We start from the raw sequence: 15,221 nt of genomic DNA, 5'->3' as shown, positions 1-15,221 counted from the left end.
TCTTCCTTGGGTGTCTTTTTCTTTCTCAATCTTCTTCCTTCCAACTAAAGGCCATTCATTGTTACAGAGGACAGATGAATTGGAGAAAGGTTTTTGAAAAGTGTGCTAAATGCTTTAATGTCAGTGGTCTCTATTTCTATTTGTGTCAGTTTCCTTTCAGCCCTAAGCTCCTTTCTGAGCTCCCTTCATCGGGAATAGAGACATGCCTACTAGGAACCGTAGTTACTGGCTTTCGTAGGTTACAACCAGTCTGCCATATAAAATGCTAACATTTTGCCAGATTTGTTTTATCCCTGTCTTTGTCTCTGCATACACACACTTCAAAATATTTTTGCTCAACTCTTTGAGTTAGTTGTAGAGATCACAATGTTTCACCAAAATACTTCACCGTGTATCTCCCAAGCAGAAAAATACTCTCCCACATAAGTCATCGTAGCAATTCAGATTGCCCCAGTTATTCCAGTAATGTCTTTTATAATCCCTCTCGCCATTCAAGATTCATCAACAATCGTTCGTTACTTTCTGCCTCTTTTTCTTTAATCCCGAACAGTCACTGTGTCTTTCTTTTTGTCATTCATGGCACTGGTATCTTGGAAAAAGTCTACGACAATTGTGTTGTAGAAAGTATCACTATCTAGATTTGTTTGATTGTTACTTTATGATGAGATACAGATTAAGCCTTTTGACAGACATCCTACATAGTTGCTGTGGAGACAGGTGACATTCAATGACCCTGTAATTGACTATGGCAGCCCTCACGTGGTTAAGGTGGTCTGCCAGGGTTCTCCATTCTAAAGGACTCTTCCCCTTGGTGAGTGATAGCAATCAGCAGGGCGATACTCTGAGGCTGTGTGCGTATCCTGTTCCACAGGAACCCTTCCCCTAATGGTTTTAGTGTCCATTAATGACCCTTGACTGAATCAATCACTGCCATGGTGGTTGCAAATTGGGGTTTTCTCTTTCGTCTATTCCTTTGGTGTTTACTAGCCGGCTTTCTTTGTAAAGCCACTGTCGCCTTTTTCATAAATAGCTGTGGTTTTTATGGTTCCTTTAAAAAAAAAAAAAAATGAAGCATTCCCCTTTGTGGCACAGTGGAAACGAATCCGACTGGAACCATGAGAGTGCGGGTTTGATCCCTGGCCTTGCTCGGTGGGTTAAGGATCCAGCGTTGCTGTAAGCTGTGGTGTAGTCACAGATGCGGCTCGGATCTGGTGTTGCTGTGGTGTAGGCCGGCAGCTGTAGCTCTGATTCGACCCCTAGCCTGGGAACCTCATATGCCATGGGTGCGGAACCTCCAAAGACAAAAGACAAAAAAAAAAAAAAAAAGAATGAGTATAATTTATCCATATCATTCTTTTTGTTGTTCAATCTGTCCCACATTTGGTTAGCGGGAGCCCTTTCAAGGCAGCTCCTAAGTCCTTTTGTCATGTCTGCATTAACATTTGAGCAAGAGCTTTCTGACAAAAAAGATGTTCCAGGCTTATCTGTACTTTCCTTACCTTTAGGCCTGGACCCAACCATTTCTCTAGTGAACTAAGGAATTTAGAAAAACAAGACCTAGATACTCAAACTTTTCTTTAAAAATGCAAGTAATCCAAGAAAGTTAAAAGTCATTAAGCATTTGTTTAAGCTCCCCCATCCCCCAGCTTCTGCTAAAATATTCCCATGGAGCCATTGAAACGTTAGAAGTTGGAAGGAAAGGACCAGTGAGAGGAAGAGGCCACTGAAAGTGAAGGTCATCGGGCTTTGGACCAGAGGTGGCACAGTGATGCAAAAAGGGGAGTGAGATAGTGCCACGACCAGTTTAGAGTATGTTGGAATTCTGCCCAGGGAGTGATCAAAGAGCCTCAGAAAATAATTTCTGCTTATTTTCCCAGTAGACTCTGAAAATTTGGTTGCCGCTTGTTATATCTGGCAGTGCTAAGAGAGTGTATTCCCATGAGGTATACTGCTAATTCTTAGCGCATTTTAAGTAATACAGTTTCCATACTGAAAGTTCTTAAGTATTTCAGAGTTAGCGTGAGGTGTGTATAGATGGATGTCTGTAAACTTCAGTTTTCATTTTGAAACACTCATAATTGAAAATACTATCTGAATTTACTTTCTGATTATAATACTTGGTTGCAAATTAGTAAAGGTGCGTATGTGCAGCATTTGGGGCAGCAACGTGTGAGACACAGAAGCCAAGAATTTGAAAGTTGTTTTCCAGGGTAATCAACATGCGCTTGATAAAATGATAATGTCTCTGATCTTGAACCTAACTGACTGATTTTTCCGGATCTCAGGATCACTTCTGTGATCTCTGTTTGTATGACAGCATAATTAAAATGTTCATTTGTCTTTTCTATTCTTAAACAAGACAGGGCAAAATAAAACAAAATATGAAGCCAGTAGCTTTGTTTCCGTTCGATAGAGAATCTCTGAAAATGCTTAAAAATACAAAAGCAAATTTGAAACAGAAGGGTTTGTTCTTGTTTGTTTTTGGTTTAAGTCAGTATTTTTGGAAGTCAAAAACAAAACAAACAAACAAACAACAAACCCAAAAGAACAGAGTACTAGTACATCTATACTTTGTACACAGAAATCCAGTTATTACTCAGATGTAGACACTGAGTGTTACAGATGCTTTGCAATTTTATGAAACAACCCCCCACCACCACACACACACACTCACTGATTTTTAATCCTCAATGCATTCCTGAGAATGGAGAGTCACACTAAAGCAACTGCTCTACACCCTGGTTACTGGGTATTTGATACGCCAGTAAGGTTACCCTGATAATCAAAGAGAGACATCATTTAAATGTGCTGCTGGCCAGCGTAGGTAAGTGACCTCCGGTATGTGGTGGCCAAATTGTCCCCAGTTGGCTCTTGACTCCTGAGTACTTTTCACCATTCAGTTCTTATGTGATTTCAGTGTATGGAATGAAACGAAGCAAACTCATGACTGAGGAGTCCCCATTTTTGGCAAATGGATCATTTTCAGAGTCCAATTTTATGGTCTTTGGGAACATGTTAATAGAACTGAGTTCTTTTGGAGGTTGTAAACACCAGTCTCTTTTCTTCTTAGGATTTGAAAATCCCCGAGTGAGGCGTTCATCCCTAAGGCCACTTCCATCCCTTGTTGTATTTCTTAAATCTTGATCTTGTTTGAAAGGAGCTTTATCCAGAGCACAATTTCTTCAGTCATAACGGAATTTCTTTCAGACATTAAGACAGCTTACATACAATTATATAATTAAAAAATCTTCTTTCATCAGGATTTTACTAAATCCATGACTGTTTTAGCCAGTAAAAGCAAATTATATTTTGGCCTCTGTAACAGATTTATGTATACTTTGAACATCTCTGTTGGGGCCATCTTTGCCTTTGAACTGTGAGATAGAAAATACTTTCTATGATTGGATCTGTTAATGCTTGTGGAGGAAGCCTGTGGTGTCCTTGTGCCTGGTCTGGGATTCATTCTGCTGGCTGGCTTCACATGGGAAATTGAAGTGGGGATAAAAAGGGTTTTTTTTCTCACCAAATGCTTTAGTTCTAGTTTATATAGCATATGGTGATTTTTAATTGTAAAAGTGGATGTGATTACTGTGGAAAACTTGGGTTCCTTAGGAAAATGCAAAGAAAGTAAAAATTATTCTACTCTAACTCTCTAATTAGTTCTAATTAGCAATGATACAAATGTTGACTTTTTTTCATTCTAGTTTCTTTTCTAGATACAGATACTTTTAAACAAAATCAGGATCATATTGAACATATCATCGTCAGCATTCCCAATGAACACTGCTTAAAACCATTTTCTCATTTTATTATAAATTAAAAAGACATGTTTATCCATTGCTGAATATTTACATTTTAAATTGCTTAAAATAGAAAACTTCTTTATACATATCTTTATGCATATCCTTTGCTTTCTTTTTGAGGATAAATTCAATCTTTTAAACATTTATTGGTTTTAAGGAATCACAGGTAGTTCAGTTTGTCCTTTCTAACAATTCCAGTTAAGCCCTCTTGTTTGCAAGAATCTATCTTTATAACATGATCATGTTGGTCTGCCCAGAATGGTGCAGTAACACTTCATTTATCTAACACCATGAGGGAATGTAAATAATTTTTTCACATAACTGAAAAGGACCCTTGAAAATATCCATACTAGGTACTATAAACCTAGCATGTGAGAGTCTTTCTAAAATTGTACTACGTGTGTCGCTGTCCTCTTTAACATAATGAAAATACGTGAAAATCATAATTTAACCTCTCTGGTTTAAATCACTAGCATTCCATAAACACTAGTTATTGTACAGCCAGTTATATGTATTTTTTTTTTTTTTTTTGTCTTTTTGCTATTTCTTGGGCTGCTCCCGCAGCATATGGAGATTCCCAGGCCAGGGGTCCAATCAGAGCTGCAGCCACTGGCCCACGCCAGAGCCACAGCAATGCAGGATCCGAGCCGTGTCTGCAACCTACACCATAGCTCACGGCGACGCCGGATCGTCAACCCACTGAGCAAGGGCAGGGACCGAACCCGCAACCTCATGGTTCCTAGTCGGATTCGTTAACCACTGCGCCACGACGGGAACTCCCAGTTATATGTATTTCTGTAAACCACTGTGCTATGCAGAATCATGCAGTAGAACCCCCAGTGTTTATGGGAAAAGTGGGATCAGGGACCTAACACTCAAAAACCTTTATCAGCCACACAGTAAAAAAATAAGATGGGGCTGTTCCTGTCGTGGCTCAGTGATAACGAGCTCAACTAGTAGCCATGAGAATGCGTGTTCCATCCCTGGTCCTGCTCATTGGGTTAAGGATCTGGCATTGCCCTGAGCTGTGGTGTAGGTTGCAGATCCTGCATGGCTGTGGCTGTGGTGAGGCCGGCAGCTGCCACTCCAATTCGACCCCTAGCCTGGGAACTTCCATGTGCTGTAGGTGTGGCCCTTAAAAAGAAAAAAAAAAAAAAAAGGGAATTGAAAAAAAGTTGGAGCACATTTTACACGTATTTGTTGGTTAAGAAATAAATAAAAAGTACAGTAAATGTGGCACTTTACCTTGAGAAAGTCCTGATGTTTCCTGTGGACCGAGGCCTTGAAAGGGTTGCAGCTTATGAGGCATTGTGAGGTGCTGGGAGGAGGGTTACCTGAAATCAGAAGGGGAGTTGGGGCACCCTGTGTGGAGGAGTGTAGCTCGGCACATTGGGAAGCTGAGATCGCTCACGGATGTTTGAGGCATGGGCTTTGTGCATTCTCTGTATCTGTAGGCAGCTGGGTTCCACCCTGTGCAATCTGCTATTACCGAATGTGTCTTGAAGCATTCACTGAAATCGTGAATGTGAAATTAGGAGTCCCTGTCGTGGCTCACCAGTTATGACTAGCTCCATGAGGACGTGGATTTGATCCCTGGCCTTGCTCAGTGGGTTAAGGATCTCGCGTTGCTGTGGCTGTGGTGTAGGCTGGTGGCTACAGCTCTGATTGGACCCCTAGCCTTGGAAACCTCCATATGCCTCGGGTGCAGCCCTAAAAAGACAAAAAAAAAAAAAAAAAAGAAAGAAAGAAAAGAAATTAGAGTTGGGCACAAATTGTTCCCTCCTGTATCAGCCTTTGAACAAACATAAGTGTTACAGGAGAACTGAGTGCTCTGTGGTACTTTGATGATGGCTAGGGTGTATTCTGCTTGTCTCTATCCTAAATGGAGTTAATACATGTAAAAACTGGTAGAGAAGAATCAGGCACAGGAGTTAACACTGTGTAAGTGTAACAATAACATTGTAACAATAATTGTAACAATATAACAGTAACTGTAAATTGTAATAGTAACAATGGCAGTGATAATAAATGATACCTGTGGATATTTATGGGATTCTGACTGCCTCCTGTAGTGGTGCTTCCTGCCTCCTTTTAATTGACCTATTTCTCAATCCCTTATGTCTTAAATGAGTTTATCATGCTGCTTAGACTTAGAATTACATTTAACTTACGGCCCAGAATGGGAGAGCCTAACAGATACATCCACTTTAGCTTATGGTTTACCTGTGGCATTTGTTATACCTACCTAAGCTCATTTATCTTATGAATGAGTTATTACCTGTGTATTCATTCTCAGGGTTGCTGGGGAAGTAACTTAGGTTTTAAGTGAGATTGTCATCATAGAGAATTTTCAGATTGTCCCTTTTTTAAATTTTGTCTTTTTAAGGGCCGTACTCAAGGCATATGGAAGTTCCCAGGCTAGGGGTCCAATCGGAGCTACAGCTGCTGGCCTACACCACAGCTCACGGCAATGCCGGATCCTTAACCTGCTAATTGAGGCCAGAGATGAAACCCATATTCTCATGGATGCTAGTCGGGTTCATTAACCACTGAGCCACGACAGGAACTCCACTTGTCTCTTTTATTAGAAAAAAGTTAACACTACTCTCTCTTTTCATTCCCACCTGCAAAAGCGAAGTGTGCTTAAATGGATACATCTGAAGGGCATTTAATAAAAGTTGTTGATGATTTTAAGTTGTTATTGTTGACTTCTATTTACAACTGCTTCTGTGTTTGTGAGATGAGCTCATCTTTGGAAGGTGGGGCAGGCAAGTGTGATTTCGGAAGACCTTCCCTCCCAAGTCACAGTATAATTAGAAATCCAGATCCTCCCTCTGTGGCTTTTTATGACTCCCTGAGAAGGACATTTTTACCATGAACGGTTGCCAAAAAGCCTTGTGGTTCCTGCTTTAGTAACTTTAATAAGACGACAGGCTGAAGCACCGTCTAGATTTAGCGAGTCGTCTTAATATTGTTCTGAAAGAAGAAATAGCTAACATAGATCATTTAGCTATTCCAATGAAATCTGGATTTTAATTACGCAGAGAGACGAATAGCAATGTGATGTTTGGATTTTTAATTTTTAATGTGACTTTGAATGGTAACTCTTTGCCTCTGCACAATTTCTAGGTCTCCTTGGGCTGCCTGACCTCACTGAGTGATTGCTATTAATGAACCAGATTTGTGGGGAAAGGGAACTTGCCTTCTGAGCTTTGTACCAAAGACCTGGGAAAAGTAAGTAATTTTCTGACTTGCTTTTTAAAAACTGTGTTACACTTCTCTCAGAAAGTTAACAGTGCGTCTGTGGCTTTTCCACTTCCTTTCTTTCCTGGCTTTTTGTAAGTGTTGTATGCTGTTATGTTAGGGACTTGAAACGTGGAAAGGGACTTGAGAATCCTTAAAAAGACACTTTTCAAGAGATTAGGATGACTCTCTGCATTGTGCCATTTCTTTGGGGTTTCATAACTGAGTCCTAGGTTGAGGTAAAAACCTTTTATCAGGAGTTCCCGTCGTGGAGCAGTGGTTAACGAATCCGACTAGGAACCATGAGGTTGTGGGTTCGGTCCCTGCCCTTGCTCAGTGGGTTAAGGATCTGGCATTAACGTGAGCTGTGGTGTAGGTTGCAGACGCGGCTCGGATCCCGCGTTGCTGTGGCTCTGGCGTAGGCCGGTGGCTGCAGCTCTGATTAGACCCCTAGCCTGGGCATCTCCATATGCCGTGGGAGCGGCCTAAGAAATAGCAAAAAAAACAAAAAAAAAACAAAACAAAGCAAAAAAAAAAACAAACCTTTTATCATGTGTTCAGTAGATGAATGAAATTCTGAAGGTAAGACAGTGTAACATGGTGTGACAGAAAGTGAGTCCAGTTTTCTGAGCTTCAGGTGTTTTACCCTTTTAAATAAGCTCTTTGGTTCTGAAAGGTTTAGAATAAAAAGAAATCCACTTGGTTCTTGTCTAGACAGGAAGATAAAATGCAGAATCATTTGTTCAATAAGTCTCTCGTGTAGCTTGGTCTTAGAAGAATTGATGCACCTGTCTGTTTTATTGTTTTATAACTTTTTCAAGAAACTTAAAAAAACCCAAAAAACGAAAAAAGAGACACCATTGTAAATGGCTTGATGATCCTGTAGAAAAAAATTTCTTGAGGTTCCCATTGTGGCGCAGCAGAAACAAATCCGACTAGGAACCATGAGGTTGAGGGTTTGATCCGTGCCCTGGCTCAGCGGGTCAAGGATCCAGCCTTGCCGTGAGTTGTGGTGTAGGTTGCAGATGAGGCTCAGATCTGACGTTGCTGTGGCTCAGGCGTAGACCAGCAGCTACAGCTCTGATTCGACCCCTAGCCTGGGAACCTCCATATGCCTCAAGTGTGGCCCAAAAAAGACCAAAAAAAAAAAAAAAAAAAAAAATTCTTGGGGCCATAATGCTCAGTTTGACTCCCTGATCTTTTTGTAAAGGTAAAATGAGTCCTAAAAATAATAACGTCAATCTACTTTTTTGTAGATGCTATTTGGAAGTATGAGTGGCCCCTTGGAATGTGAGCAAAACAACACACACACAGACACACACACAGACACAGACACACACACACACACACACACACACACACGAAGCCCATACCCGCTCACACATACCTCATTTCTGGCATGTTCCAGGAATAATATCATTGACAGTAGAAATATTTGTTCATTAGACTTCTAGGTAGTTTTGTAAACTTTTATCCCTTGTGTTACAATTCCTCTGCATTTCTGACAGTACAACCGAGCTAGTTGAAATGTTTCTAAAACCAAACCAAGACAGAAGAGGACTTTGCTCTGGAAGTTCCGTAGAAGCAGTCCACAGTGAGATCAGGTTTTATTGTTATATTATTTGAATAGAAATTTATTTATAATTAAATTGTATGTTACTTGGAAATAATTATAAGGTAAAGGTCCTTAATTATGAAGCTGTTTTGAAGTTAAATAAGATATTTGTATTGAAAAAAACATTACATGCATACACAGAGAATACACATTCCACAGAAACATGACTCGTGGCCATCAAGTCTCTGCTGAAATATAAATCCATTGAAAGCAAGGGTTTTGAAAATTTTCTCCACAGTTGGTTGTTGTTGTTACAGTGAAACATTTGCAGTAGTGAAATACTATTGTCAATGGAATTTTAGAAAACAATATCAATATTCTTAGTTGACATTTTTAGCCTTGTATTCACATATTAGCCTTAAAATAAAGGAAATCCTATGTCATGTAGTTGTTATTCCATCCTGGAAGGATATTTGAAAGAGGATTATGTTGGAAGTCATCAATCTGTCCACAGAATTGGAACGAGAAAAGCAAAAGATTAATTCTCTGGGCTTTAGGATTCCAATATTTGCAGTGGTATTTAGATTGGAAGTATAACTTAGCTCCAGAAAGTAAGCTACTTAATCAGCTTTTTCAAATAATTTAGCATCTCCATAAACTTTCATATAGTCTCTGATGGAATATTTTCCTTCTATTACACCACAGTATTCCTTTTGTGATAATGCTACAAAAGTTACTTTTCCATTTTGTAGAAGCAAGACATCAGTAGGACTTTTCATTACCATAATAAGCGAAGGACAGCCCCTGTGTTACCAGAGGGATTGTGGCAGGAAGATCCCTGCTTGCTAAAAGTGATATCATAGGTGAAAATTTATATGCACAGAAGGATGTTCACAGTTGACCTTTAAGTTTAAAAAAAAAAAAAAAAGGTGGTTGTAACACATAAGTATGGTCCACATAAATCTAGTCCTGAAGAACTAGTTATGTGGAGGTAAACACGAAAGGCGAAGGCAGAGCGGGGGTGGGGGTGGTGGGAGGGAGAAGGAAGAAATCCTTTTTGAAATTTACAAAAGTCCCAACAGAATGTTTCTGATAGTGCTTTGAAAACTGTACGGGATACTTAAATGAATTGTTTGTTTCTTTTAGGGGAGGTAAGTGCTCAGTTTTAGGGAAAATTCAGAACCCTAAACAACCACCACACTTTCTTTTCACTGCCTTTTTTCCTCTAGTTTTATTTTTTGGTAATCACAAATATGTTTTCACACTCTTCCTTGTTTCAGGTATTTTGTTTAATTATGTGAGGTAGATTTCTAGAAACTGGAGTCTATGATATTGTCAAAGTGTAGGCGGACTTTTGAAAAATTAGCCGTGGATTATTTTAAGAGAATTAGAAAATAGCTTCTATTTTATTGTCTTATTTAAGACATATATATGTTTATTTTTATGTTAATACTATGAGGGTAGTATATGCTACAAATTATTTGGTATCCTTTCTTTTATACTTTTTTTTCTTTTTCTTTTCCTTTTTAGGGCTGTACCCATGGCATATGGAAGTTCCCAGGCTAGTGGTTGAATTGGAGCTACTGCTGCTTTGCCACAGCCACAGCAACACAGGATCCAAGCCTTGTCTGCGACGTACATCACATCTCACGGCAATGCCGGATCCTTAACCCACTGAGCGAGGCCAGGGATTGAACCCACAACCTGATGGTTACTGGTCAGATTCATTTCCTCTGAGCCACAACGGGAACTCCTCTTTTCTACTTTTAAAAATTTATTTATTTATTTTTTGTTTTTTTAGGGTCACACCTGTGGCATATGGAGGTTCCCAGACTGTGAGTTGAATCAGAGCTACAGCTGCTGGCCTACACCACAACCACAGCCACATGGGATCTGAGCTGCATCTGCAACCTATACTGTAGCTCACAGCAATGCCAGATCCTTAACCCACTAAGTGGGGCCAGGGATCAAACCTGAGTCCTTATGGATACTAGTCTCATTAACCGCTGATCCATGATGGGAACTCCTCTTTTCCACTTAGTAAGTAATGAATTTCTATGCTAATAAATATTTATCTACAGTATTATTTTAAGTGAAAGAGAAACAATTGAATCATAGCTTTTAAAAAATTTATTTTTTTGCTTTTTAGGGCCACACTCCTGGCATACGGAGGTTCCCAGGCTAGGGGTCAAATCGGAGCTCGAGCTGTGGGCCACAGCCACTGCCACAGCAACATAGGATCTGAGCTGCGTCTGTGACCTACACCACAGCTCAGAGCAACGCTGGATCCTTAACCCACTGAGTGAGGCCAGGGATCGAACCCACAACCTCATGGTTACTAGTTTGATTTGTTTCCGCTGCGCCGCAATGGGAACTCCAGCTTTTTATTTAATTTGAGGTGATCCTGGCTTTCAGTTAGAAGGGAGTATACATATATGAGGTATGCAGAGTGGCTTTTTTATCTGCAAGGAGAGAATAGACTAGGATTCTCCTTCTACAGTTTCTAGTATTTACTATAACCCGACGTGTCTTATTTGGAGACTCGCGGGACTAAATATGTGTTCCAAATGGTCAGTGTCACTGTTTGACAGGTACCCGTGTGTGTTTAAAGCATTGTGTCTTCTTTGGTCCCTTTGTTATATTACAAGAGTGCAGGTGACATGTTCTTCCTGCTTAGCTGTCTTCATCAATATTTCTGCGCCTAAGGAAGGATTCTGCCTCCCAGGAACCTCTCAGATGAGGTGATGGGTACAAAAGAAACCTTTCCTAAGCGTAGGAATGTAATTTATTGGAGCAAATTGAAATCCACATTAATTGGAGATGCAAAATCTGTTAGAGACCTTTGTGTGCCTTCTCAATGTTAGGTTCATTTTTTTAGCTAACATTTTTTTGCCTAATTACTATGTGTGCCGGGCGCTGTGTTAGAAGCTCATTATTCAACGTTGAATTAGTTATGTCCTTGCTTTCAAGGAACTTAATTTGGGTTTCAAATTCAGATTCAAATAACATTTATTTGACATGTACTATGTGATAAGCGGTGAGCTGGATATTCTTAAATGAGATGTTTGACCACTAACATTCAATAATGTTAATCATGAATGAAAATAAATAATAGAATTTTCTAATCTTCAAGTTTTTTTTCTTCTATTATATTTTCCTAAGCTTTGGTACCTGCTACTACTAAAGTTAATCTAGCAAATGGATTTCCCGTGGTGGCTCAGTGGTAATGAACCCGACCAAGTATCCATGAGGATGCGGGTTCAATCCCTGGCCTCGCTGGGTGGGTTAAGGATCCGGCATTGCTGTGAGCTGTGGTGTGGGTTGCAGATGCCACTCGGATCTGGTGTTGCTGTGGCTGTGGTGTGGACTGGCAGGTACAGCTCCGATTCGACCCCTAGCCTGGCAACTTCCATATACTACCAGTTTGGCCCTAAAAAAAGAAAAAAAAAAAAGTTAAACTACCAAATGGAAAGAAGTTAATAAATAACAAGCGTTTAATTGATTGATTTATAATAATGATTTTAAAAATATGTATGCATTTGTCTCTTTATACACACACACACACACACACACACACACATAAAATATTTGGGAACCTGTGCATATCATGTAGTCATAATTCCTCCTAGTAGAATAGTTCTTAGTTCATGTGGTACAATTAAATATACCCAGATTTCTGGTGCTCTGCTCTTAGAATGACTTCACTGTCTGAATAAGTGTGGAGGTCATAGCACTGAGTCACTAGGTTGTCACAGTAATTCTTAGGGTAGGGATCTTTGAAACTTGGGGGGGAGAGTAACTTGCCCACATTCATCCAGCTAGAAAATGTGTGAGTTAGGATTCTGAGTCTGACCCTTTTTAACTCAAAGCCCATGTGGTGTGGCATTTGGCTCCTGTGGGCTGGTACGGCAGAGAGACTCACAAGTGCCTGAGCCCTGCTGAGGAAGGAGCAGTTGTTTCCTGAGGAATCAGGAAATGCGTTCACTCCACGGAAGAGCTGGCGTTGCAACGCGTCTGGAGGGCTGTGTTAGGAGACAGAGCCAGTGCTCGCTTCAGCAGCACATATACTAAAATTGGAACAACGCAGAGAAGATTAGCATGGCCCCTGCGCAAGGATGATATGCAAATTCATGGAGTATTCCCTGTTTTTCAGACTCACAGGCACAGAAGACAAGCTTATGGTTACCAAAGGGGAAAGGGAATGGGAAAGGGATAAATTCGGAGTTTGGCATTAGCAAATTCAAACTGCTGTATATAAAATAGATCAGCAACATGGTCCTACTATATAGCTTGGGGAAGTATATTCATATCCTATAAATGAACCGTAATGGAAGCGACTATGAAAAAGTGTATAACGGAATCGTTTTGCTGTACACCAGAAACTAGCACAACATTGAGTCAGATATAATTCCATTAAAAAAAGAACAACAGGAATTCCTGTTGTGGCACAGTGGGTTAAGGACCCAACATAGTCTCTGTGTGGATGCAGATTCGATCCCCGGCCTCACTCAATGGGTTAAGGATCCTGTGTTGCCGCAAGCTGTGGCATAGGTCACAGATGTGGCTCCCGTTCGACCTCTAGCCGTAGAGAGTAATCGGGGCTGTGGGGAAAAGCAGGTGCCAGGGCACAGAGGAGTAGAAGCTCATGGCTTGTTGGGACAGTGGTGAGAACTCCACTGTGGCTGGGGTGTGGGGCAGGTGGAGAGCAGGGTAGACTCTGGGATGGAAAAGCCTTGGTGCCAGGAGTAAGGAGCCCCTTAGGCCATGCAGGAGACTTGGAGTTTTTAAGCAATATGTAGCAGTGAGAGTTTTAAGGGAGAAGAAATTTCACAACTAAATAGGAGTTTTACAAAGATCACTTGGGTGGCCGTGTAGAATATGGACAGAAAAAGAGACACCTAGAGACCCAGGCTAGCCATGGGAGGTCGTGCCGGTTATTCACTGCACAAGGATATGTGAGGGTTGGGTGGTGGGGACTGATAGCCATCTAGCGTGTAACTCACAAACTGTGTCCTCCTGGGCCTGCTGAGAGATGGTACCTTTTAAAATTTGTACGGGGGAGTTCCCGCTGTGGCTCAGTGGTTAACCATGAGGTTGCAGGTTCGATCTCTGCCTTTGCTCAGTGGGTTAAGGATCTGGCCTTGCCGTGAGCTGTGGTGTAGGTCACAGACATGTGGCTTGGATCTGGCATTGCTGTGGCTGTGGTATAGGTTGGTGGCTACAGCTCCGATTCGACCCCTAGCCTGGGACCTCCATATGCCATGGGAACCTCCATATGCCATGGGTGCAGCCCTAGAAATGACAAATAAATAAATAAGTAAATAGAATTTGTACGAGAAGATGCTGTACTTGCCTTTTAGTTGTTTATAAAATAACAGAGATTGGACAAGGAAATAACCATGTACCCTAAGGCCTAAAAGTCTGGAGGTGGCCGTGGTGTTCTGTTTACTGACTGTGTGGCGTTGGGCATGTCCCCCTTCCCCTCCCCCAGGTCTGTTTTGCCATCTTTAAAGGGGAGTTGGTAGTAGGATCCGGCAGGGCCCTTGGCAGAGCACAGATGGGTAAGAGAAGCAGCCAGACATGTGAGTTGGAGAAATAATAGGTCTGGGACCAGAAGCTCTTACTAGCAATTAACCCTGGGAGTGTGCTGGGAACTATAGTAAGAGCTTTACATATTTTATTCTATCCTCTATCAATTCTCAGAGGTTGGTGTTATTGCCTCATTATGCATATTTTGAAGTTTAGGCTCCGGGAACCCAAACAACTTGTTTAACCTCACGTAGCTCGGGAGTGGCCTGGTCAAGACTTGAACCTGAGAAGTAGTCTTTTCTTTTTTCTTTTTTTCTTTTTTTTGTCTTTTTGCTACTTCTTGGGCTGCTCCTGCGGCATATGGAGGTTCCCAGGCTAGGGGTCTAATCGGAGCTGTAGCTGCCGGCCTACGCCAGAGCCACAGCAACTCGGGATCCGAGCCGCGTCTGCAGCCTACACCACAGCTCACGGCAACGCCGGATCCTTAACCCACTGAGCAAGGGCAGGGACCGAACCCACAACCTCATGGTTCCTAGTCGGATTCCGTTAACCACTGCGCCACAATGGGAACTCCAGAAGTAGTCTTTTCTATGTGTTGATCTCCCTTAATTACCCTGCGTGAATCTGTCTGATAACCTGTTCTGAGTTTTATCTTTTCTAGTTTTTAACTTGAATTGGATTATAGTTCTTTACATAATGTTGAATAGACCGTAAGCTCTTGAGAACTGGGATCTGGTTTCATTCACTTTTTTGTGTGTGTCTTTTATAACTTATTGCTCAATAAAATGTATGTTGATAAGATGAATCATCTCAGATAATTTCAGTTTCCTAAAATTCAGTATTTTAAAATTACATATATAAAGCTGCTGTTGCAGTTATAGTCAAGTGTAACTTAAAAGGGGGTCATTGAATTTTAGTTTGATGTTTATTTAATTTAATAGTTTGATATCTAGATACCTAAAGTTTTAGGAAACTTTTTTTATTTTTTATTTTTTTTGTCTTTTTTGGGCCGTACCTGCGGCATATGGAGGTTCCCAGGCTAGAGGTTGAATCCGAGCTACAGCTGCCACCCTACGCCACAGCTACAGCAA

At 41.0% G+C, this 15,221-nt stretch overlaps 1 protein-coding gene and 1 non-coding gene across 51 annotated transcripts in view; both read left to right on the top strand.

The window, feature by feature from the left end:
- The window catches only part of APBB2 (amyloid beta precursor protein binding family B member 2), a 380,374-nt gene that overhangs the window by 101,359 nt on the left and 263,794 nt on the right, over positions 1-15,221 (top strand). For all 50 annotated transcript variants that reach the window (XM_084971889.1, XM_084971870.1, XM_084971863.1 and 47 more), the window contains one exon: positions 6,933-7,037. The gene's annotated coding sequence lies outside the window, so the exon portion shown is untranslated. The remainder of the gene's footprint in view (positions 1-6,932; positions 7,038-15,221) is intronic.
- LOC146400403 (U6 spliceosomal RNA) lies at positions 12,645-12,751 on the top strand. Its single transcript, XR_014813899.1, has one exon. It is a non-coding gene; the product is annotated as a U6 spliceosomal RNA (small nuclear RNA).

This window comes from Sus scrofa, chromosome 8 (assembly GCF_054392235.1).
Source record: "Sus scrofa isolate SSC_HxYL_T2T_F1_AM1 chromosome 8, Sscrofa_HxYL_maternal_Yorkshire_Landrace_v2.0, whole genome shotgun sequence".
NCBI classification, from domain to species: Eukaryota; Metazoa; Chordata; class Mammalia; order Artiodactyla; family Suidae; genus Sus; species Sus scrofa.
Note: the sequence above shows the minus strand (reverse complement) of the source record. Positions and strands in the feature narration are given on the sequence as shown.